At 42.2% G+C, this 26,385-nt stretch overlaps 1 protein-coding gene across 4 annotated transcripts in view; it reads right to left on the bottom strand.

Annotated features, from left to right (window-relative positions):
* The window catches only part of dip2ca (disco-interacting protein 2 homolog Ca), a 287,916-nt gene that overhangs the window by 209,320 nt on the left and 52,211 nt on the right, over nt 1–26,385 (bottom strand). The window lies entirely within an intron of this gene.

Raw genomic sequence — 26,385 nt, forward strand, 5'->3', positions numbered from 1 at the left:
CAAACTCATCAAAAACACAATCCAACAACTCCAAAACGCTCTCGTGGACAAGTTGTGACCTGCACATTCACCACGCTATGAAATAAACATGGAACATTACGAGACGGAGATGTTTTACAGGCAAATGCAAAGCCGGAACTACACTCCAGTCATGGCTGCTGGGCGGAGTGATTTTGAAAGTGCACGTTTAGTGCAGGTGCTTCCGTCAACAGAACTTGAGAAGAAGCCGTTTCTACTACGTCCAGCCAGTGATACTCCAGGTGAAACCAAGAAACTACGGCACTGCCTGAGGTGCGCACTGTGTCACTCCGCCCAGTGGTTTACTCAAGAAAGTAGATCCGAGTATTTGCTTCATGTGTCGTAATGTTACATCATTCTAAGTTATCATTTAGTATCCCTTAAAAACAATTTTATGTTGGTCTCAGACGTCTCCAAAACATGCCTGTGAAGTTTGTTTCTTAAAAAACACTCCAGTGTTGGATTTTTGCTTGTCTAAAAAAAGCACTCCTCTGTTTCAGCCCTTCTAAGAACGAGGTGTTTCAATGTCTGTGTCTGACTCCGCCCCTCTCAGGTTATGGACGTGGCTCTGAGAGGAGGATCAGGAGAAGAGGGCCAAACTTTCTCACAAGCAGGGAGGGCCAACTGAAGATGGGGGCGGTGCTAACTCCCCACATGACATCATGGGAGGGAAATTCAGAGAACAGCTTGTTCCAGCACACATTTTCTGAAAGGTGGGGAAAGAGAGGGTAGAGGGAATGGATTTTTCTGATTCTTGAGGGGATTGTGGAAAGGCCAGGGGCACATAGCTGCAGTGATTCATCCTAAAACTGTTTAAAGCTGTTTAAAACTCACCAGGATCTCTGCTAGAGCTAAGATAAATCAATGATAAATGCAAATTTTCATCATTAAAGTCCAGGTTGTTGTTTTCTCTGAGTGCTTTTATTGTGAATACCCTCAGCAACCCAGCAGGAGAGAAATAAAACTTAAAAGTACAGGTGCAGACATGGAGAAGTGAGCAACTTCTAATAACATTTGTCTGTCATCTTAAGCTCAGACGAGCTCAGAATGCCATCACAAGTTTATTTTAGGGGGAAAAGGAGGGCGGTAGCACCTACATGTGCATTTAAATATGTTATGTCTTTAAATTCTGTAATACTGCTACCTAAAAGGGCAAGACAAATACAGTGATATTAATTTTACACCATATATCCCAGGCCTAAAGGACTCCTGAACAACACTGTTTCACCTGCAGACTCAGCAGGTAAAGTGGCGCCACACAGTGAAATGTGTTAAGAATATTTGCTAGGAGGCAGATTTGAAACACAAAGAAGTGTACGCAAACGTCAGACTGCTTGTTATACGGCTGAATATGGAGCCATAGAGTTTCAGGACACATCAGCCCTTAAAATCATTTAAAGGTGCAGTGTGCCTTAACTCAGAGACATTGTCCAGTCAGAGCACAGAGCACTCTGCACATGCAAATGTCACAAATGTAAACAAACCAAACGGCAACGTGAAAGAAGAGTGATTTAGTTGGTCATTGAGGGACTGCTGCGATGGATGATCCAAAGACAGATGTTTGAGAGAAACAGCAGACAACCTCAGCAACCTGTGGAGTAACCAGTGTTAAAACTAGCATTAAGGTAGCGTATCATCCATCATACCGCTTGACAAACAGACACAGGACAGTAAATACAGATAAGTGACAGCTATCACATCCTGAGTTGTATAAATCAATGCACTCCACCCGTTACATAAAGACCTATATTTCCTCAGTTTATTTCATTATTCTCTGCACAAACTCGTCCTGCAGCTTCCTCCCTCCGTCACCCAGCGTCTCAGAGAGAAGCTGAACACAGTGGTAATTAAGTCTAGAGTCTTACGCCTCCTCTCACCTGCTGCATGGCTAAGCACTGCTGACATTCACTGAGGCTGACCAATACTTCATTATAGCTTAAGTGAAGAGGGATCGATAGCTGCAGAGTCCGTCTGGCTTCTCTGTCAGCCATCAATCACACAAAGAGAGGGAGAGGAGAAAAAAGCTGAAGAGAGAAGAAGAGCTGCAGACTGCTGATGTGCAGCTGGAAGGTTTTCTGATGACACTAACAAAAGAGGAGTTTCATCACAGGAGGAGATATCCAAACACCACGCTTCAGCTGCCTCTGTGTGGAGAGATGGCGTCATAAATCTTCTACAAACACCAACACAACAGCAACTCTGCGCTAAAAAAGATCTTCTAGAAAATAAGACGGAGAATCACTCACTGAAACCTGGTAAACAAACACAACATGGATTTCTTACTCAGTTCCAGCAGTTCCTTGACCCCTATCATGGCAGCAGAGTCTTAATTGGTAGGGATGCTCCAGCTGATCACCAACCAACCATAATCAACCATTTCACTGGATAACAGGACTGAAATAACAGAAATAATGTTGAAAGTCAATCTGATCACCTGGTTAAGCTGCTACAGCTCAGTCCTCAACTAACAGTCTGTCCCACTGAGGGACACAGTGAGCAGGAAAGGTGTATTTATTAATTGATCTCAAATCGCATTATTTCTCCCAAAATTAATCAATAAATTGATCATCCATAACCTACCTGGGAGTGACCCCCAGGTGAAGTTTGTGTATAAGAAGAACCAAGCAAGGGAAGGCACCCGCTGCACTGACGGCCACCAGGACTCTTCCTAGAGCTGGTCGCCCGGCCAAACTGAGCAATCGGGGGAGAAGGGTCTTAAGAGAGGAGACCAAGAACCTGATGGTGACTCTGACTGAGCTCCAGAGGTCCTGTGTGGAGATGGAACAAAGTTCCAGAAGGACAACCATCACTGCAGCTCATCAGTACTAGACAGAAGACTCTCCTCAGCGCAAAACACATGAAAGCCTGACTGAAGGACTCAGACTGTGAGAAACAAGATTCTCTGATCTAGAGAAACCAAGATTGAACTGTGTGGCCTCAGTTCTAAACATTACCAGGTGCTGCTCATCTCCTGTCCAGTACCATCCCAGCAGGTTGGTGGTGGCAGCATCATGTGGTGGGGGTGTTTTTCAGCAGCAGGGATTGGGAGACTGGTTGAGAAGAGGTTAATGGAGCAAAGTACAGATAGCCTCAATGTAAATCTGTTCTGTAGCACTCAGGACCTCAGAGAGAGCTGAGAGAGGCCACATTTGGCCCCCAGGCCATAGTTTGGACAGCACTGGTCTCAATGTCAATGGGTTGACTTAGTTTTTATTTTTAATACATTTGCAAAAATGTGTAAAATTCTGTTTCACTTTGTCACGATTGTAGATTATTGAGAGAAAAATGAATTTAAACGACGGCAGCATCAGGCTGCAACACAATTTAAAGTGAAGGCCGTTTAGTATCTGTATCTTTAGCCAAAGAAAACCTGGTGACAATGAACTTACTGAGTAACTGAAGCATTTTGATTTTCATGTAAAGAGTCCTGGGATTATTTCTGTTGACTCTGAAAAAACTCACAAAAGTTTTAAAGACAAAAAAGCAGGAACAAACATCCCAAAGACTTCTGTAATGTTTGCATCTGTAATAAAAGATGAATAACAGCAGGCTGGGAAATCCTCCAACTGAAGTCAGACTACTATTTATTCATTATATTTATCCTCCCTCTCATATAGGAGCCAACACAAACACTGGTCTACATCTAAACTCTAGGAGTGAGTGAAGCAGCGACGTCACAGAGTCAACACAGCGATCACGGCTCTTCAAAGAGGAGAAAGGCAAACAGCAGCCTGAGGAACACCTGGCTCTGCTATTGTACCAGAACAAGCTGCTGGGCTGGTGTCTGCCACGTCGGTGAAAAAGTCACAACAGAGAGCTCAGATGTGCTCCTTCAGGAGGAAAGTGGGTCACTGAAGCGGCTTTTAGTCACACAGGAATATGAAACAGGAGGATGGAGGGATGTATGGGCAAGATTGGAGCTTATATAAAGAGATCCAGACCACTTAACCAGGGTCTACACACGGTCCTGATGCTGCATCTGACATCTGGATGCAGCCTTTGGTATCATTAATATCATAACAGTAATAAGTGACTTTAGTTTAAGTCAGACCTTTACAGATCTAGACTTCCCTGGACCCCACAGCTGCATACTCATTCATTCATGACGTGAATTAACATAACCTAAGCTCCTCACTTTCCTCCTTCATTACCTGAGTCGACGTGGAGGCCTCAGAGGTGGCCCCGGCTCGCTGGAACCATGCTAATCCAGATTAACGCCTGGTCAGGGTTTTTCATTCACACTGACAGAAATCCTATTAATACAATAGCTCGTCTGAGCCGTGATCGTGTCAGCCAAGACAGACCGCAGGAGGCTAAAAATGGATCATTTTAATGGAGGTTTCTCTCAGATAAAGACCACAGATTGAGTTTAAATAGACCATAGATTTCTACTGCTGCCATAACAGTGGTGATGGAGGGGCCGAGGGACTGCTGAGGACAGGTCCACCGACTGTTCCCAACCTCACCAACACTGATGTTGATGGGATATTTCACTTCCTGTTATTTACTGGACTCGTCTAAAGTGAAGTAAACAGCCAGAAAACAGCCAAAGTCACACCCTAACAACAGGCAGACATAAACGGTTGGTTTTGTGTATTTTAGACCCAGATAGGGACGGGCACTGCAAATTAACTCTGGCTATAAGTGCAGCGGTGGGTGGCACTGGTTAAACTGCTTCGTCATCCCTAATGATGGACTCGGAGGGGGGGCAGAGTGCCCCTTTAGGGTGCCCTGATGTTTGAAAAAACACTGCAGTGCCCTCTTAGATGCCCTTATGGGAGATAAATCCGCTCTAGGATGCCCTCAGTATGGACACAAGTGCCCCCAATTTACGGCTCTAGCTTCGCTCCAACTCTCACCTACTGCCATGAACTCTGGGTAATGACTGAAAGAAGGAGACTGTGGGTTCAAGCAGTGGAAATGAGATTCCTCAGGAGGGTGTCTGGGTTCAGACTTAGAGACAGGGTGAGGAGCCCGGGCATTCAGAGATATCTTGAAGTGGAGCCGCTGCTCCTTCAACCCCAGAGGAGCCAGTAGAGGTTCAGGAACCTGATCAGGATGCCTCCTGGACGCCGCCCATGGAGGTCTTTGGGGTGCATCCGACAGGAAGGTAACCCTGGAGAAGACCCAGAACTCACTGGAGCAAGGTTGTTATAGTTAACAAAAACTAACTAAATAATTAAAACTAAAATTCAAAATCATTTTAGTTAACAGAAGCTAAATAAAAACTAAGCTTTACCAAAAAAACGAAAACTAAAACTCCTGAGTGCGCTTACAAAACTAACTAAAATAACATAAAAATGGAGACAAAATATACTTAGGTTTTAGTTTTCTTAACACAAGACTGACTGGCAATTACACCCAAGTCTGGGGAGTTTAAAATGGCCTGATCTGATTGGTTAAGACTTCACACAGTGGCAGTTTTCTGTCTGGAGTTGTATTCAAACATCATCATTAAGTAAATAAAATGATAAGTGAAGAGTAGCCTGTTTTAATATGGTTTTTTTAATGCCTGATGCTCACTCAGCCCCGACATCTATCCATAAAAAACTAACACTAAAACTAATAAAAACTAAACTAAAATGAAACATTTTTGCAAAATAAAAACTAACCTAAACTAAAAAACCAGCAGTCAAAACTAAAAAAAACATAAACTGAACTCGAACACAGAAAGTGAAAATGAAATGAAAGTAAAAACTTATGAAAAATCCAAACTATTATAGCCTTGCACTGGAAGGATAATAAATCTTATTTGGCCAGCCCAGAATCCCCCAGGAAGAGCTGGAAAATGTCACTGGAGAGAGGGATGTCCCGGTGGACTTGGATAAGTGAAAGAAAATGGATGGATGGATGGAAAAAAGTGATAAAATAGTGGTGATAGTGCCCTCTAGATGAAAACGTGCCCTCTAAATGAAAAATGATTTTAAAAATCCCTCATAGATGCACTCTAAATCAGGAAATATGATAAAATGCAATCTGGTGCCCTCTATGTGGAAAAAAATGGATAAAATCCCTTCTCAGGTGATGAAATTTGAAAAACAGAAAAATCCCCTTTTTGGGGAACTACACCATCAGGTTATGGAGGTATCTGGTCACTGAAGATCTCCCTCTATAACTCTTGCGCAACATGCAGTGTGGCTTTTTTAATCACATGTTTATGAAGCTGATGTTTTAAACATAAATAAGATCATTTTCCTGAGACCTGAACAATAAAATTAACCATCGCTGTGAGGTGTGACAAGCAGCCACTAAAAGACATCATCTTCAAAACGACCACCATGATTAAGTTCTCTGTGCAGATGTAAAATCAGTTAATAATCATGTTTAATAATCTCAAAACCCATGAAAATAATCTGGATTATTATTTTGACATAATCGGGTAACTCTAATTTCTGGTACATCGAGCTGCTGAATCGATTGAGACATTTTTTAAAGGGTAGCAGAAACACCTGTTGGACCAGTCTGACTGTTTTCATGGTCAAATCTGAGAGAAATGTGGAAATCCTAGGAGTGTTACACCTCGTCAGTATCAGCATCAGCCCTAATTTTCACAATCGGAGGATCTCCAAACCAAAAAGGTTAAGCTGTGATATCCATATTTCATATTTAACATGAACAACACTTTTGTGCTGTAGTAAATAGCCTTCTTAAAAATGTAAATCAATTTTCTTGAAAATAGAATTAAAATGGCTTCAAAATGGCAAAAATTGGCAGAAAATGTAATATGGATTCTGAAAGTAGCAGACATGGGTTAGAAGTGGCAAAATTTACATAATATGGGGCAAAAATGAGCAAAACAAATGGCAAAAAAGGGGTAAAGTGGCAAAAACATGCATAAAAGTGGTGAAAGGAAACTAAAAAGTGGTTGAAATGGGTTTAAAGTGGCAAAAATGGGTGGTAAATTTGGTCAAATGGGAATGAAAATTGGTTTAAATGGGCAAAAATGGCTTAAGTAACGGCAGAAAAAAAGGCAGAAATGGGTTAAACTGGCAAAAAATGTCATTGAAAATGATAAATACTGGCAATATTGGTTTAACAGAGGCAACAATGGGTGGAAAGTTGCAAGAATTGGTTTGAAACTGGCTAAAACAGGCAGAAGAAAGTGGTGGAAAGGGTTAAAAATGGAGAAAAATGGGTTTTAAGTGGCAAAAATGTGTTATAATTGGCAAAATTGGTGGGAAAAGTGATGAAAATTTGTTAAAATTTGGAAAAAAAAAATGGTGTAGCGCGGCAAATGTGTAATTTAAAAGATATTATTAATTTTTTAAGTCATCTGGAGACCCCCTCTAAGTGTTTCAGGACCCCCACCTTGTTGAGAACCCCTGCTTTAAACAGATGCATTTTTGGTCCCCACTGCCCAGACCTAGACTTTGTAAAAAATGTGTTTTTGGAGGGACCGTCTCTGTGACGCTGTAACTGACAGCTTCAATAACAATCTGAGCCGGTCAGTGGAAAAACAAGAACTTTTAGTGGGCGTTCTCTGATTGGAAACATTTGCCCTCAAGGTTTACATCGCAGTCATACAGGTTGGTTCTGCAGCTGCCAGCAAAAGCAATCTAGTGGAGCATTTCCAAAACTTTTTTGCACCTTTATTTATAACCCATAATGTAGAGAGAATGAATTATGAAATACAGGAATTCCGCTTAAGCTCAGTTTTGTGCATTTTGATGCAGCAGAAACTCTTAAAACAGCCTCTAAACCAGCTGACCCAAGTCCAAAAATGGCGATCCAGTGATGGAGAAGAAGCATTCCTTAAATACTGAAGCACACTTGGCACTAAAATGCATCTGTCCAAAGATAGCCCTGCAGAGCTGCCTTGGATCCACTTGGATTTGGTTGAAAAAAGAGCAGGAATGCTGCAGTGTTTGTGCTGTTGGGATTATGTAAGAGCGCTTGGAGGGGAGAAATGTAAAGGGGTCTTCAATGCAGCTCAAATAAAAAACACAGGGACTCATCTCTGACACTTCTGACACCATGGAACACTGATTTACTGCTCTCCATGAAGATCTGCGGTGATTTAGCCTCCGCACAGGCCGTAACACATCAATCACAGCAGAGACGGAGGCAGCATTAATTAAAATATGAATTTAAAATGAATCATAGCCGCTCTGGGTCACAGTGTAACCCATATAGAGGCCACCAGAGAGGGAATTAGTGCTCAGTTAATTATGATACACTGATATGCATGTTTCCTGTGAGGGGGAAATCAACACACAGCACAAGAACTGGAGTGAAATATCCCTGGAGGTCGACCAGCTCTGCATGTTATCTTAAACGGCCAACTATCCCCCCGGTGTCGGCTACAGACGCCCTTATTAACTGCACATTTTTGACACTTTACTCTCTGGTTATTTGCTTCTTTAACATGTGAAGATGTGTGCACAATCATGTTGTCATACAGGCTGAGGGGGTTTCCATGAAGTTTGCTTCTAATAGTCAGAGAAAACCTTTATTTAAAACAGCACATGGGAATGATTAGAAAGGCCCTGACATATGATTATGGCTGTGCAGAACCATTTTTCCATTTAGAGGGGAAAACCCTGAGAAAGCATGACAAACTCCATTAAACAATCAGCATCTCACTGCAAACAGCTCTCAGAAGAAACGACTTTCAACCAAAGAAAATGGTTCCTTTAAAGCTGACCACGAGGTACAAAAATACAAGCTGCTTGGTTCTTATTCCCACAGCCCTGAAAGCCAGCAAAAACTTCCATTCACACCCACAAGAGAGGAAAAAATCTCCAGTACAAATAGAAGGAAGTTCATTAGGTCACTTTATTAGGTACACCTGTCCAACTGCTCATCAATGCACATCTCTAATCAGCCAATCATATGGCAGCAACCAATGCATTTAGGCATTAAGACTCAGTCAAGATGATGTGCAGAAGTTCAAACAGTCGGAGTATTTCACAATCTACGGGGATTTTCATGCCATTACAACCACCTCAAAGGTTTACAGAGGATGCAGAAAAGATGGAAAACTACCTCATGACAGCTTAGGACATTCACAGCTACATTTGACCACAGCTTGGAGCTGCAGCACTGAGGTTTTGATAAACCTCATATGTTTACATCACCTGACAACCACAGATAAACAGATTTTAATTCAAACTACGTTCTGATCATTTTGGACCCTTTTTTAGCACAGGCTTTAGCAAATCTGAGCCAGAACCTACCTTTAGGGATGATTAATGTAGCTTAGCATTATTTCATACACCCACAATTACCAACCACAATTATTGCCTCCCAGCTCCCACAGCCAATCACAGCTCTTTCTCTACACACAGTAGTGTATTTAAATATGACATACTTCTCACTATCAATGCTGATGCACCACACTACTACTGCTGCTGCTGCTGGAAAAGCTTCACCTCCTCCACCCCAGCCTCCTCCTTTATACCATAAAGCCTGCTGCACCCTCAGATTCATGCTACTATGGATTAATTGCTTCTGAACTAACTTAACTGTACTCAGCACACATTGTCATAACTGCATCTATCTATATGGGAGGTTCTAGCCGTGCCCTCCCTGGAAACTCAAAGTATGCTGCTTGACTAACCCAGGGAGAATCTTTCGACAAGAGTCTCAGCCAAGTAAAACTGTATACCCATGCTGTGATAAACGGTTAAATGTATGACAAAGTGTTTCTGGTTTATCCATTCTAGAGAAGAATACTTCTAGAAGTCAAGACTGATAACAACACTAGTATTTAAATTAAAACAATTAAGCTTGCTGCTGATACACATACCCATGTATGTTTTAAAGCTTCTTTTGGTCTGACACTCCCACAATCCCATCATCGTCTGTCGTGCTTGACAGAACAGAGTTTGCCCAACAGGTGACTTCCTCTGCCTCACAATAAAAACTCTCCTTTGATGCCACAGATTGGGGAATGACATACCGACGTTAAAATGATTGAAGACGTCAGACAAACATCAGCTAAAGACATCAGCTCATGCCACATCATTTGCTGATGACCCATGTTTGCCAGCGTGGTCATTATTGATACCGGACGATCCTATGATCACTGTCAGCTGTCAGTCAGTGTTCTAGCGCTGTAACGCTGGTAAAAAGCAGACATATTTTGATCACTTTAACACAATATTTGACGTCAGGAATAGGAGAAGTTTACTGCTACTGTCTACTGTAACCAACAAAGACGGCAGAGCATCTAACAGCACCAATCTTCTCTCAGCTTCTCTCTGGTTGTTCTGTCTCTGATGGTATTCTAGAGTATAGCCCAGGCTTGTCTCCTCACTGACTTGTGCATCCAGACAACTTTCTTTCACTGAAAAAATAAAACTTGTTGAAACATGGGGGTCATCAACATCCCCTTAGTGCACAGTTTTGTATGTTTTAAGTAAGGATGTTCATAGTTGTGTTCCTGATTTGAAGGTAGTCAGGGGTCTTAGTTTATAAAAAAAATGAGACATTTGTAATTGTAGTGAAATGCAGGTTTTTGTTCTTTTTGTTAGAGAGATATTTCTATTAAATACAGAGACCTGTAAATAGTTTTATTGTAGAAACTGTTTTCTTCTGTAACTGTGAAATTTGTGCATAAAAACGCCTGATATCGATCGTAGGCCCCTGTATCAAATCGAATTGAAATTGTATTGTGGCAGATTTTGTGATATCAGAAAATATTGTATGGTTGTCCAAAATATCGATATCATATCGTATCAAGAGGAAACTGGTGATTTACACCCCTAGTGACCAGTATTAGTGTGGGCTCTTACGCAGCTGAATAAATTCACACCAGTGGTACAGTAGCTGAACAGAAGCATGGGATGCAGATATCAAACAGAGTACAGTATGTGTTTGGTTCCTGCTACTTCATGGAAACTCGGCCAGAGAGAGGGAGAGAGACAGAGTTTGACCATGCCAACGGACAACTGGTCCTCTCTGTGGTGCACACATGGTCGGGTGCAGAAAGACAAGCATGTCAGCAGAAGGCGTGAACCGTGAGTCATTTCTAGTTTGGACTCTGAATGTCAAACACAGAATCCACCGAGTCTGAAACTCAGCGACTAAACTGGTGCCAGCGATGAAATCAGAAACTGGTTCACTGTTCATAACAGCTTAAGACAGAAATATTTTCAACACATCAGCCAAATCACAACATACGGTTACCATTAATGTCTGAAACTGTGGTGTAAACAGAGCCGGAGATGCCGAGCAGATCTTCTAGTGCTATTTCTACTTTTGCAAAATATTTTTCTGGTGCAATATAGATTTAAAACTAAAACTTATCTCCCCTTTTATTGCCTTAGATTGTCAATTAATGATCCAATGCCAACTAGGATGAACAGCTAATAAACATTGCAACTAAAGTAAATCCTGCAGAAGCTGGTAAAGTTTCCGCCTCATCTTTAACTCTTCCTGTAAAATCTGAACTGTAAACTTCTTCTTGTTCTTTAAACAAAGACAGAGCCCTCTTTTGTGTGTTTTAATGTGAATGAATCTTGTTTTTAGAGTGAAACCCTCTCCCTGTGTTTGTGTTTCTCACATCTTGGCTGTGAGGCGTTTTGCTCCCGGGGGTTGCTGGGAGAAGAGAGCGCCGGCTCTGAGGAGTCGCTGAGTCACATGTTTCAGTCTCTGCCAGCGTCCCGAGTATCGCCAAAAGCCCGCAGCTCCAAACTGTGTCAGTCCCTAGAAGAGTCAGGAGTCCTAACCCTCATGTGCTCATGTGACGGCTGAGTGTTTGAAACCACAGCTTCATTCAGCAGCTGAAGAGATGCTCCTGTACTGACACATAAAAAGTCATAAATATGGAGATTTTATTAATATTGATTCTCTTAGTAATACTGCATCAGCACCACTGTTAACATGTAGAAAGGTGAAACCATCTGATCCTAGAGACTCCAAATCTTATCATGTAAAAAAAAAAAAAAAAAACTCAACAAATTTTGCCTGGCTCTGCAAGAAGCCACCTCTGATGAGTGTGATGGACTAATTGTGCATTTACATTAGGCCCCGTCCTGCTGTGACTGTCCCCGTCTCTTCTCCCCTGCTAGCTAGCTCTCACATTAGCAACATCATTTAGTTCCTAAGCCCACTTGACAGTCCAGTACAGCAGGTGGAAGTATGCAGAAAGCTGGTAGAAGCTACAAATCTGCCAAGAAGCAGCAAGAAGAAGAAGTAACCACTCGGGTCGTGACCTAAGTCCATCCCACCACCATGGCTGGGCTTTTTTATAATTTTAAGGTGCCATCGGCGAACCTCTTCGTTCTTCCACATCTACAAGCAGCTCAGAGGATAAAACAGGCGTGTGCTGCACATATGACCGTTTTTGAGGAGACCAGAGATGTTTATTGCCTCTGCAACTTGACTCCAGCTTGTGGGCGAGTCATAACAGCTCATTTGGCGAGAATATTCTAATGATTTCTAGAATAATTCAGTGAAAATACATGTAAACAGCAGTGAAAAGTGTTTGCCTCCTTCCTGATTTCTTATTTTTGCATATTTGTCCCACTTGAATGATTCAGACTCTCAAACTAATTTTACTATTAGACAAAGATAACCTGGGTAAATGCAGAAGTCAGTTTTTTAATGATTATTTCATTCATGAAGGGAAAAAAGCCATCCAAATCTACCTGGCCCTATGAGAATAAGTCACTGCCCTCCCTTTCTGAATCATAAATCTACTGTGATTAACTGTGATTTTGGAAAGTTGAGTTCAGTTTCACTAGCAACACTCAGGCCTGATTACTGCCAGACCTGTTGAATCCATAAATCCCTTAAACAGAACCTGAGTGTACCAGACCTAAAGATCTAAAAAAGCAACACATCATGGCGCCATCTAAAGAAATGAAAGAACAGATGAGAAACAAGCATGAACATCTATCAGTCTGGAAAGGGTTGCAAAGACATTTCCCAAGCTTTGGGACGCCATTGAACCACAGTGAGAGCCATTATCCACAAATAGGGAAAACTTTGGAAAGTGGTGAACCTTCCCAGGAGTGTCCAGCCTAGGGCTGGGAAATTAATCGAAAATTAGATTAAATCGTAATATGGCCTTCTGCAATTTTCAAATCACAAAAGGTGCAATATTTCTTTGACCTGAAATTTGTGTTAAAATACCAGTTTTAAACTTTTTCTGCAGCAGAGATGTTATGCATGACATATCATTCAATCATTAGAGTGCCATTTTTTTTAGAATAGTCAACAGAAAATCCTACCTTCTTAATTTCTATACTTTTTTCTTATTAAATATGCGAATGACAAAAGCCCTTTGATGTAACATTTCGTATCTAATTGGCAATATGAGTCAAAATCATCAGAATGTGATTTTTTTAAAGACTTGTTCAGCCCTAGTTACGGAATAAAAGAAAGTTAAGGAATAATCACGTACCAAATCGCAATATTGGGGGGAAAAACGCAATTCGATTATTTTCCAAAATTGTTTAGCTCTAGTCCTGAGTGCATCTGAAGACCTGCAGGCCTCACTTGACTCAGTTAAGGTCAGAGTTCATGACTCAATAATAAGAAAGACATTAAGCATCATGGGAGAGTTCCAAGACCAAACTCCACTGCTGACAAAAAAGAACACAAAGGCTCGTCTCACATTCGACTAAAAACATCCTGATGATCCCCAAGACTTCTGGAGAAATATTCTGTGGACTGATCAGACAAAAGTGGAACTTTCTGGAAGGTCCGGGTCCATCTGGAGTAAAACCAATAAAGCATTTCATCACAAGAACATCAGACCAACAGTCAAACATGCAGTGGCAGTGTGATGGACTGGACCAGGATCTGGACCTCTTGTAGTAACTGATGTAACCATGAATCCTGCTCTCTACCAGAAAATCCTGAAGAAGAATGTCCGGCCATTCATGACCTCAAGGTCAAGCACACTTGGGTTATGCAGCAGAACAATGATCTGAAACACACCAGTAAGTCCACCTCTGAATGGACTATAAAACAAAATAGAGGTCCTGGAGTGGCCCAAAGTCTGGACTGAAATCTGGAAGAGATCCTGTAGCATGACCTTAAACAGGCCGTTCATGCTGGAAAAGCCCCCAATGTGGCTGAATTAAATTAATTCTGCAAAGAAGAATGGGACAACATTCCTCCACAGTGATGAGCAAGATTCATTTACAGATATCACAAATGCTTGATTGCAGTCGCTGCTGCCAAGAGTGGAACAACCAGTCATTAGGTTTAGGGGGGATTGACTTTTTCACGCAGGGCCAGGTAGGTTTGGATGGATATTTCCTTTAATAAATGAAATCATCATTTAAAAACAGACTCAAAAAAACTCGAATACTTTTCATACTGGCACTTACTGTTCATTATGTCAGATCTGACGGTGGTGACTGGACTGACACAGTCTGATGATGTTGGCCAACCAGAGTAAAGTCAAACACAGAGTGTTACCTCTCTATAAAGCGCTGTGAGTAAATGTGAGTGTGCTGATACCAGAGAGGAGGAATGCCTCTCTCCTGTGGGATTACTGTGTCACCCTGACGCTTCTATTAATAACACACAGTTTAACCTCTGACCCACTGTGGGACACTGGGACAGCCTGCTGTTATCTTTATAAGTGTTTCTGAATACTATAACCTCTCTAGAACATGAACTTTCATTTTCTGATCTCCTCCTTCAAAAGTCGAAGCCTTTGTACCAGAGCTAGTCATGAAACCGCCATGTTTGACAGCACACATGCACACGGACAGAAACTGCTTTGTCAGCATGTGAGTCAAGTCGCACTTGTGTTTTTAAATGATGATGTAAACAGCTGAGAGCCGGTTTGTTTCAGGATTCTTTCCCCTTGACTGGCTGAGTTTGTCCCCCGCTAACAACTGCAAAGTCACCACAGATAGAGAGGAGCTATGTGATCTGACTCACCTCTGCTCTCACTGCAAAGTCACACTCACCGCGTCTAAACGGATCGTTTTGTTACTCAGCAGGACCGAGCTTCGGTCTCAAATCCACATCGTGGGTCCTTAACCTCTGGAGCTGCGAGTTCACTCTTGAGCAAGGCATTAGGAGAAAACTGTGTGGATTTAAAGGTCTGGAGGACATGGGAAAGGATTTAAAACAGCAGAAAACAATGAGGAGGAAAAGAGGAGAATAGAGATGCATGGTAGGAAGTATCCAAGGTAAAGGAAACAATGGAAGAATGGAAGGAAACAAGGAAGGAAGTGAGGAAAACTGGAGATTTGTACGACACAAAAGGAGCAAAGAAGAAAGCAGTGGAAGGATTTATTACAAATACCCAGACTGATCAGGAAACAATCATTATCAGCTCATTTCCATTAAGAATGTGGGATCCGTGCTTTGGTTTTGCTGATTAACAATACACAAGAGAAGAACTCTGTGCACTGTAGTGGAATTATACAGGCTAACTAAGTAGTCAGCCAATAATCATGAAGCACGGGACGCCTAAACGACTACAACTAGGACTACAAATGTTAGCCGACTGTTATTCCAGGATAAAGAGACCAAGACTAGCTAAACAGACTAAGACTAGCTAAACAGACTAAGACTAGCTAAACAGATCTTTCAATAGACTAAAGTCTACTGATTGACATTATTTAAATTCACCACAGTACAAGTGCAAATGTCAGTCAGCCACATGACCAGCATTGATGCCTGAAGGGTTAAAAGAGCTAAAGACTACAGCAGCTACCATTGACCACTACGTGGAGCTACAGCAGCAGGTATTTATTGCATGCTAACTCATTAGCATTAGCTTGGAACTAAATGCAAGAAAATGGAGCTTGATGGAGTAATCCTGGGTCAGAACAAGTCTGGAAACTCTACCATGATATCCAAGCAAGTCTCAAGTCTGGCAAGTTCAACATACTGTGAGTTTCAACGGCTAATCTGACAAGGACGTAGTGAAGGAGTGGTCGCAGTCCTGGAGGACTTGGACTCTGTTTGCTGTCATCCAGGAGCACAAGTGGAGCTGAAGCTGCTGAAGAAGGACAATGAGAAACCTTGGACCCAGTATGAGCGAGAGGAGGCACTCAGAAAGCTCGCTGAAGAGACGGGTTCCACCAAAAACCAGCCAAGCCATGTTACATCAGGTCAGGGTCAGGTATGGGAGCACCTGGGTCCTGTACAAATCTGGCCTCCTGATGGCCATCCTTCAGGCCTGTGCAAGCCCGGGCCCTGGAGAGATGGGGCATGGGCCTTGCACAGGGGTCTGGACCAGCCCACCAGGTACTGGGCACCCAGTATGTGGTAAGCTGGATCAGGACTGGTAAAGCGAGCTGGCGTACCCATATCAGGCAGCTGACCTTTCCCATCCCTGCTTTCCTCAACATATCTGATTAGAAACACAGTCAGTGATACCCAAAAATACTCTGATGAGAAGCTGACACAAAAACCAGAAGAGCGAGGACTGAAAGATTCAGACTTTCATCCACATGCTCAGATACTGGGAACGCCACACCGTCTTGCTCAGTGAACCCAGTTCACTAATGATATATGCCAGGTTCAAAACACATACGAGTGGAAAATGCCTATTAAGTAAATACTATAACTCTTCCTGAAGAAGATCCATAAGAAAATGCTATTTTGATAGCAACATTAAACAGCTGCACCTGTGGCATCATGCATCAGAGTTAAGGCCTACGTCCACAGTCCACAAAACCAAAACAGTCCAGCAGTCTGAACACGTAGCATGCAAAGTGAAAGAACACCCTCATCATCAGCTGTTTTTATGAAGTAGCTATGAAATCTTTCAGATTTCAGAAAATGCTGTTTCCCAAACGGATGATTCACAATCAACAAGAGGCGTGACTTATGATACCAGCTTTGTCAACAACAATGGCGGCTGATCAGATCTGACCCATGCCTCTGAGGGTAACATCTCCAGGTCTGTAGCTGCTGCCAACATCGTGAGGATTCCTTGACTTTGTGTGCATGTTTTCATGGTGATATATATTAAAATAAAGGAAAGTGTACAAAGCTATTCAAAAACACTCTTACAGATAACAGCAGGGAAGCAGAGGTCAACTTTTGCAGACTGTGGACACAGGCCCTTATTGCTGTGAGACTTATTGTCTTTTATTAGGGAGCTATTTTTACCTGGTCCATTTAAAAGGCTGTAGATGATGATGAGTGGTATAGGCAGGGCATTCCTCGTATTTATGTTAAAGAGGAGCTACAGAAAGGAGAGATGAGGAAGCAAGAAAATAAGGAGACAAGGCAAATGTTGAAAAATTGCTACACAGAGAATAAGGATGCAAAGCAACAGAAACCGAGTGAGAGGAAAAAAACGAAGGCTAAGTTGTAGGAAGGAAGTAAAGGGGGAAGGAGGGAGGAAGATTAAACAGGATTAAGATGTAAAATAGAAAGGGAGAACAGAAAACCAGGTCATGGAGAAAGGGGACACTCAAGGAAGAAAATGAGAAGGATAAAAAGAGAAGACCTGATTAAAATCAGCGTTTAACTGTATTTGTGAGTATGCATCCAGGCAACATCCCTATCCAGCCTCCTGTCTGTCTGAGTTCACCCTCAGAGCCAGTGCAGAGGTTCAGGGCTTCCTTCCAGCCCAGTGAGAGGATTTACATAGAATATATCTTAATGACTGCGTCTGTCACAGCCCATCCTTTCAGCCCTGAAGCTCCATATTCAGTTAGAGTCAAAAAAAAAAGAGCTGTCAGTGTCAGGATACTATAGAAAGACTCCTTCAGCTGCAGAGTCTCGTTTCAGTCGCCTGCAGGGACGTCGGCTCGCTTTCACCATCGCCTTGTTAGTGTGGAGAGCTGTGACACCAGGTTTGCTTCTTAAAACTGCTGCTGGTGTTGAAATGTCAAGTCTGAGAAAAGGAGGGAGCAGAATGAGAGGAGATGGACAAGTAGAAGGAAAAAGACTCACTGTTTGTTTCAGACAGACCATGACCAGTGTGATGTCATTCACTAGAGTGGATATTACACATCTGAGTCAACAATCCTGTTCTAGGTTTCTGGAAATATAAAAGTAAGAGGAAGTAAAAACTCAGTACTATCTAACTTAACTCGGGGACACGCTTAAACAGAGAAACCTGTCGAGAGCAGTAGCAGAATAAAGTCTGAACAGGTTCCATAAACCCATGAGTGCGTGTGATCCTCCACCAGAGAGCAGAAATATCCCGTATCATAGTCGCCCCCCTCCTCCGTTATCTGACCAGCCGCTGCTCCGCCGTCGGTCTAATTGCCCAGATTAGCCGGGTCAACGATGCTGTTGACCCCAGAGCTATTGACCCACTCGACCCTACAGGAACAATTCAACTAATCCGCTTATAAAATAGACGAGGGAAAGCGTGGTGACTACTGAAAACCTGCCTCCTTTAGTTACAGTATCAGGATTCTCTCTGAAACAAGAAAAGACAGCAGTTAGTTTCACTGATTTATGGAGCTGGAGGTGGATTTCACTTTTAGGTGGGAGGTCTTTATAGAGAATAGGGCTGGAAAATCATAATCATGGTTATTTTTGATTCACTGATGCTTATCATTTCACCAGAATCTACATGTTTGAAGTACACACCCCTGCAATTTGTCAGAAATTAAAGTAAGGCTTTGTTACTGCAGCTGCTTATAGGAAAGTCTTTGTTTTAAAGTTTACTGTTTCTGTTGAATCTGATATCATGATCAGTACATTCATAGCCTTCAGTGACGTGACCGACACTGAGACCTGAAGCACTGAAAGAGCTCAGGACTACGGCAGCTACCATTGACCACTACATGGAGCTACAGCCCTGCTTGAAGCTACAGTAGCTCATGAACTTTAGCTGGAACACAAGTGGAGGCAAGAAAATGGAGCTTGATGAGATAGTCCCGGATCAGTCAAGCTCTCTTTACCAATCTTTGCGACTTTACACTAATTTTACTACATATAGCCTGTTTTCAGCACTTTTTCCTGCCAAGTTTTGCCACTTTTCATACATTTCTGCCACTTCAAAACAAATTCTTCCCCTTCTCCAGCTATTGCTGCCTCTGTTTACCTATTATTGCCACCAATAACCCTTATTCACCACTTTCTACTCCATTTTTGCCCATTTTAAACACATTAGGTAATTGTTATGCCTTTAATTGTCACTTTAAACCATATCTGACTTTTTATGCCATTTTTTCAGCCTCAGCTAACCCATTTTTGCCAGTTTTGACCACTTTAACCAACTTTTTGCGGGAGTACCTGGATGCAGTAGCTGGATGCTCAGTGATACATGAATTTGGATCATAAATCCATTTATTAAAATTAATGTTATGTAATCACTGTGCTTGTTTGAAAGCTCATATTTTTCGTCTTCTTGTACTTCCTTATGTGGTGGACTTGCCTATAATAACATGGATGCGATGCACGAAGAAAAAAAGAAGACATTCGGTTCAATTGACCTCCGGTATTAGAAGACGAGATATGGCGGCAATTTTCTGACTTCCGGTAGGGGGTGGAGGTCCTCGGCTGCATCCAGGTCCCTCTCACTTTTTGGTCTGATTCACCACTTTTCAAATTCTGCCACTTTCAAGCCAATATTTCCACAGTTAACCACTTTTACCCCTTTTTAATCTTCTTTTTGCCACTTTGATCTAAACTTCACCACTATTAACCAATTTTTACAGTGCTAAAGAGAGAGGAGATTTCCATTTTTAAAATGGATATGTACTATGGCACAAATGAATAAAAGCTGTGTTGTTGTTGTGTTGATAGGAGTCATTATTTAGGACAAAAAAAGGATAGATATCCCAGAGTAACTTTATAAAGACTCCTTTATCTGGCTGGGTTCCAGAAATCTCCCCCCTTTATCCCCACCTTATGGACGGTCTTGTCTTCACATGACTGTTCTTGGATGTACATGGCTGTGTTCATCCACCCACAGGTAAAGTGGGGGTCCCCGGTCTCTGGCACCTTTATTTTGGGGCTCACGAGCAGAAAAGGTTGAGAACCACTAGGGGGCGTGCCATGAGTGTGTGACCTCATCAAACAGTTAATTATTACAGCAAGCCAAAACTCTGTGACCAGGCTTTACCTTGATTTTGTTAACCGTCAGCTGCCTCGCTGCCTTTTCTGTCTCTTTTCAGACTAAGCAGGATACAGGCTCCCTCTGCTCCTCACTTAAATCGAAGTGAGAGCTCTTTCGGTGGGAGGGGCAGAGCACATGCTGTGCTGTGGAGGGAGGAAGGTATGATTCACAGACTACACATGAGAAAACCTTTGGACAAATGGAGAAAAAAGGCCATACAACATTTTAAAATCTCAAGTTTTCTTGTCTTAATGATGACAGGAAGTCAAAATCATGACTCAAACTTGATTTACCACTCCGAACAGTTAACAGCCTACATGATAAAGAATGATCTATTCTTAAAAACACAGATTTCAGCTCTTTGAGGGTTTTTCTGTCTTGCATTGAAGACAGCGATCCATCTGTACTTCTGCCCAGATTTATCACTACAATTAACATATTTTCAAGTCTACAGTCCTGTCCTGATTCATTCACCATCCCTCCATCATTACAGAGTTCTTTCAATCATTTCCTGCCAAAAGTTTCATTACAAGATGGGACAGCTGAGACAAGACTGGAGCTGTTTCAGGAAGACTCAAAAATGAGGATAAACGACCCGATGGAAGAGCGCTTCTGGTAAATACTCGGGACAAAAGCTGGCGTTCATCCAGGACGGGCAACGATTGGAAAATCACTCCTAATTGTCAAATTGAATCAAGAACCAACAAACCGTAATATGAGGTTAAAGAGCTCAACAGCTCCACTTTAGCTCAGCAGGAAGAGACGAGAGATCTGGAAAGGGAAGATGAGGGATTTTCTGTCAACATTTGTCCTACAATCAAGGAAATCTATCGATGAAAATGCAGCTTTGTCAGTTAAAACATGCCTGTTTTCAAGCTGAAACAGCTGAGCGCCCAAGAAAGGTACTGAATATTAAGTCATCAGTGGGTGAAATGCTTTGCACTGAAACCAGGCCTACTTTCCAAGGAAAACAGCATCTAAAGCAGTTGTTTTGTGGTGTCTTTAGACCTAAATATAAGATTTAATGCATCCAGTCAAGCTGTTTTCAATGAGAAAAATCATTTCTGCAGCGTTCTCCATCCTGCATCCGTCCTGATCTCCAGTTCAACAGCCTGCAGACAGAGAGCCTCTTTCTGCTCACTCAAAGTCATTTTGGATGAACACATCATCTCTAAGCCTTAAATATAAATGAAGAACAAGCTCACAACACGTTCAACGCCCAATCCAACCAGTGTTTCATGTCATCCTCTCCTAAATAATGAAGGTAGAACAATAAAGCTGAGCCAGCCTGGAAAGTTCAACATCAGTACAGTCTGAGAAGTGTGAACATGAAGTTGAGAAAACCAGAGCTCAGCAGAGAGGTCAGTGCGATGGTGACTTTACTCAAACTAGGTGATGGGTACGTGTCCAAGCATGGACCCCACCTGTCTGGTTTGTTTGTTCAGTGTGAGTGCTTTACCGTGTTCAAGCATGACACACCTCCCCTGCCCTTGCACAGATGACAGAGGGGGGATTCTGCTCACACACAGGAGTGTTGGAGAGCATCTCCAACCACAGCAGCTCAGAAGAACCACAGAGTTGTACTGACTGTTCTTCTTTTAAACAACGCCATGCATGCATTATATTACAACACACTGAAGTATGCACCAGGGGTAACCGTGCTCCAGGCCTGGGGAGGGGGACAACCATGCATCAGGACGGTACAGAGCAACCGGGCCTATGTGAGTGCACCCATATTAGCACCAACGCCATATTAGTTTGTCTTATGGCTGCCAGCTGCAAAACTTTTAAAATCTTTTATATTTGGACCCCAAATGATTAAGATTGAAGATCTAAATTAAATCATAGAACTTAGGCCAACTATACTGTACCTAGTGGTTCTCAACTGGTCTGGCCTCAGGACCCACCAGTCTGTCTTACGACAGATCGCCATCCAAGTCTTCAAAAAATGTTCACCAACGTATGTTTAGTAAATTGAACATGTCTCAGTCTGGAGCAGGACTGAACTAAACACCTGGGACAAACTGACTGATTTTACACCTTCTTTCCCATCATTGTGTCAATTTTTTGCCAATTTTCCAGAGAACTTGTGAAATTACTTCATCATCATGGGAAAAGTAGCTAATTACTGCGAGAAGAGGAGATAAATGAGATAAAATATTGATCAAACATTTAAATTTACCCAATTTCACAGTAAAACAGGGTTAAAAAAAAGGTATCGATGCATGTCCAATAAGGACTTCAGGACTTTTGCCTCCTTTTTTTCAGACACCTAATCAGGACCCACTGGAAACTGCTCCGACCCACTTTTGGGTCCCGACCCACCAGTTGAGAAGCACTGCTCTAAGCTATTGATTAACTATTTTGTCTCTCCTGGACAAAGAGCTCGCATACATTAACCATGTGCAACACTTTTTTGTTTTTTTTCAGGAAAAACTTTAAGAATATTTGTGCTGCAGTAATATCACTTGAAAAAAAATGAACGGAAATTAAAAATTAAAAATTATGTGTCACACAGTAAACAATAAGTATTAAGACCAAACTTGTTCTCCCGTCTTTTGAGGACCACAAAGTGAAACGTTAATCAATCTGTGACAGAGAGTAATCCATGTATCATTCGTTCATTTAATATTTGATTGATAATTGCATAAGAAATAAATGAAAAATGACTCATTGTTCTGACCAGCATGAGTACACTCTTCCTTGCTTGGACATGCTTCCCTGGCTCCGGCACAGAAGGAAAAGGTGGACCAAAGCCCGGCACGAATGCAGATGAAGGAGCACCAGTGTTGGAACGTGACTTCACTTAGTGCCGGTGTTTGTTTTCCTGTATATCATTCCAGGAAGCGTGAACTCCTCAGCGATGGGCATGTGATTCTCAGGATGCTTTTCTGAGCACAACACCTGCACCAGGTTATGCAAATTAATACTGAAACCATACTAACTGCTTACGCCCGTTTTTTCATATGACATTCTCTGATCCCAACATTTACAGCAAAAGTCAAAAAGACGCATCATTTCCTGTTTATTTGATTTCATTTCAGAAATGAAAACAAGAAAATAAACCGTTTTTTCATTATTTGTTATTCAATTATCAATCAAATATTAAATGAACGATGACACACAGATTGAAAGTCTTCAAAATATTCACAAATTTCCTAAAAGTCCTTGTGTTTTTTTGAGCCATTACTCAGAGCAGCTCCTGTCTGCAGAGACACAGAGGGCCACGTCACAGTCTCCCCATCATCACGAGGTCTGCACCATCATCCAAGCGTACAGAGATGTGCAGTGTGGCAAAGCATGACGTGTTGATGGAACAGCTTAACATATGGTTGTCCCAGCCTGTTACAATGCATTATGGGAAAACAATATGGTGGCTTATGCTAAGCTAGCAGCAGAGGCAAATGAAAATGGATATAAAGACATCCAAATATCGGTGAGTTATGAGTTACTGCTGTGGATTTAATCTTTTAAAAAGCTGGAATATCACCCAAGTTCAAGGCTTGCTAAAAAAAGATCCTGTAAAGATTATGAAGGCATGGATAGCATCTTTAGAATGGGAAAATGCCCGTCTGCAAAGGGGGGAAAAGTAAGTAGCTACATCCTATATGGCATCGGTCTCAGGGGGTTAATAGGAAAACTAAAAAGCATCTATCTTCAACTTATTTTTACACTTTTAGCTGTTTTAACTTGATCATATCTGATTGTTTTCATCAGCTCTGTAATTTTCTAAACACATCCCCAGTCCTCTTCCTCCTCTGTCTCTCAGCTCAAACTATTTCCAGCCTCATCTTTTATTTCTGAATTATTGTGCATCATCCCCGTCCGGCCTCCAGAGTCTGATTTCAGGCTCTGAGATGGACGACCTTTCTGCAGCGAGGAACAGAGCTCTGAATGGGCGAGCACAGCGCCGCTGCGCTCTTATTGATGTGGTGTAATTGTCTTCTTCTGAGCGCTGTAATTCTATCAGCGTCATTCAGGCTGAATGCCAGGGCGGGGATGAATCAAATGTGAGGCTGTACGCTAAAGAGAGGATCAGCCCCTTCCTGCTGGAATAATGAAGAGATGACATCTCAAGAGTTCGGTGTTTGATGCAGTAAGGAGTAAAGTTTTTACTGAACAGCTAGGTTAGTGGGTAAAAGCTTCTCTCTGTTCAGGAGTATTCATCGTTCATCCATGTGCACCAAGGCTAAACTGACCACTCTTATTTGGATATTCAGTTACACAAGTCTGAACTGATGGACTTCTAAGTTCCCATGATGCAGTGGGGCGTGTATTCTCTATGTAGAGCACTTTGACTGCTGAGTTTAGATTTTGTCTGTGTTTTTGATTTAGAGCTAAATGAAGGAATATGAGATCATGAGGCCTGAGTGTACACATACAGCTCTCTTTGTGCTTCACAGTGACTCTGAGTATCTATGGCTACCTCAACAACACACCAAGCTACAGAAACAAATGGACACAGGGGACATTGTGTCTGTCGTAGCATACAGGACACTCAGCCTGCAGCACCATGCATGCGCAGACTTTGAACTTCATGGACAGAGGAACAAGCAGGACAAAGAGGCGTCTCCTGTCCGGACTCTAAATGACAGTTTTATAGCGAATTCTGCAGCAGGGACTCTGCAGCGTGCACACAGGGCTGGTATTCAGTCATGCATTCCAGTGGTATGAACAGCGGGGCCGACAGTCGGACCCTCAGCTGTGCCTGAAGGTCAACATGAACGCAAACGGACGACACTCCTGCAGAAAAGAAGAAAACACACACACACACACACACACACACACACACCCTCTGATACAGTGTCATTAATGTAACTAGGCCAGCGCTCACGTTCATGCTTATTGATTCATATATAATGTGTTTGTTCAGGCTGAATCCATGAGAACCAGGATACTGTTTAATGTTTACTTTTGGTGACGCTGGTTGACTCATCTGCAGTGATATTTTATAAAAAAGTTCAATTCCAAAAAGTTGGGTCATTGTGTAAAACAGTGATCTGTAAATTCTTTTTAACGTGTAGACAGCAGGATATTTGACGGTCTTCAGCTCTAAATAAGCAAGCACATCCCTCTGAAGACCTCATCTGGATGGAGAGGTGTTGCTGTTTAGATGGTTTCCACTACTTTCACGTTCTTATTGATCTTTACTAACCTGAAAACCTTCAATACTAAGCATTTAGGAAAAGGCAGAAGAATGGAAAAAAACTCAGAGTGTGATTGGATGAACGTTCTGTCTGTCACATCTTTACAGGCCAATCAGAGCAACAAAACACGTGACAAAGCCGCGACCGAGGTGCGCACAGCTACCGAGGAATAACTTGAACGGCGTCGACTATAGACATGTCAGTACTCGACTTTTGTCGTTTTTGAAAAGAAAACAACTCACTGCTGTTCTTTGTTCTTCTTTTAACGAAGAAATGTCGTCAAGTTCTGATGAAACTGGCGCTTTAGCAGCGTCCACGCCAATCTCTTCCACCATTATTGCACCGGCCTCTTGTTGCTGCTTCCTTACGTCACGACTCTGCCGTGCCTGACAGTACCGCCCCTCGTCGCTGATTGGTCCTGTCACTTTCCTAACTGGGCCCAAAGGGTTCAGATGGGAGCTTTGCAGGATGGATTCACCAGTGAGAAACATGGAAACAGGCGAATCCATCTGCTTTGCAAGGTTACACTGGACATGAGTATGAAAAGCTTAACGGTAGCTTAGCGGTTAGCGTGTAGTAGGAACAGCGTGGTGTAACAGTTTTTTAAATGGAAATGAAGAGGTATGTAGGCTGTTGAACACACATATAACTACTCAACTGAAATGAAAAGGCCAAATATCAAAGCACTAATCTGCACAGAGGAATGAAGGCTGGTGGAGCTAGCTGCTAATGTTAGCTATGCTCTACACAGTATATCAGGCACACATCACACCCAACACAACGATGATGCGTTTGACTGTTTCCTACGTTTTTTTTTTTTTCTTTTGAGACTAGTGAGTAAATGAACTAGCCGTTTAGCTGAATGGTGAAATAGACGCCTAGACAGAAGCATGTTCCATCAGCTTTTCTTCCTATAACATGTTCACATCTGAGGACTGAACACTGACTGTTAAGGTATCACAAGTGGAATTTCTCCCAGTTTTTTTACTGATGTAAATCTTTAGTCGCTTAATGTGTGGGGTTTCTGTTGTTGTATTTTACACAGGAGGCAGGTCTGGAAAGCATACAGGCCTCGCCCTCTTTCTCCGTGAAGCCATGCTGTTGTAACTCGAGCATAAAGTGTCTTGGCATCGTCTCACTGGAACAAGCTGGGACACCCTTGAAAAGACGTCGTCTCGATGGAAGCATACGTTGCTCTAAAACTTGTAATAATTGAGCCTTCACAGATATGCGAGTGACCCACGCCATGGCCACTAGTACACCCCCATA

Source organism: Cheilinus undulatus, linkage group 13, assembly GCF_018320785.1.
Source record: "Cheilinus undulatus linkage group 13, ASM1832078v1, whole genome shotgun sequence".
NCBI classification, from domain to species: Eukaryota; Metazoa; Chordata; class Actinopteri; order Labriformes; family Labridae; genus Cheilinus; species Cheilinus undulatus.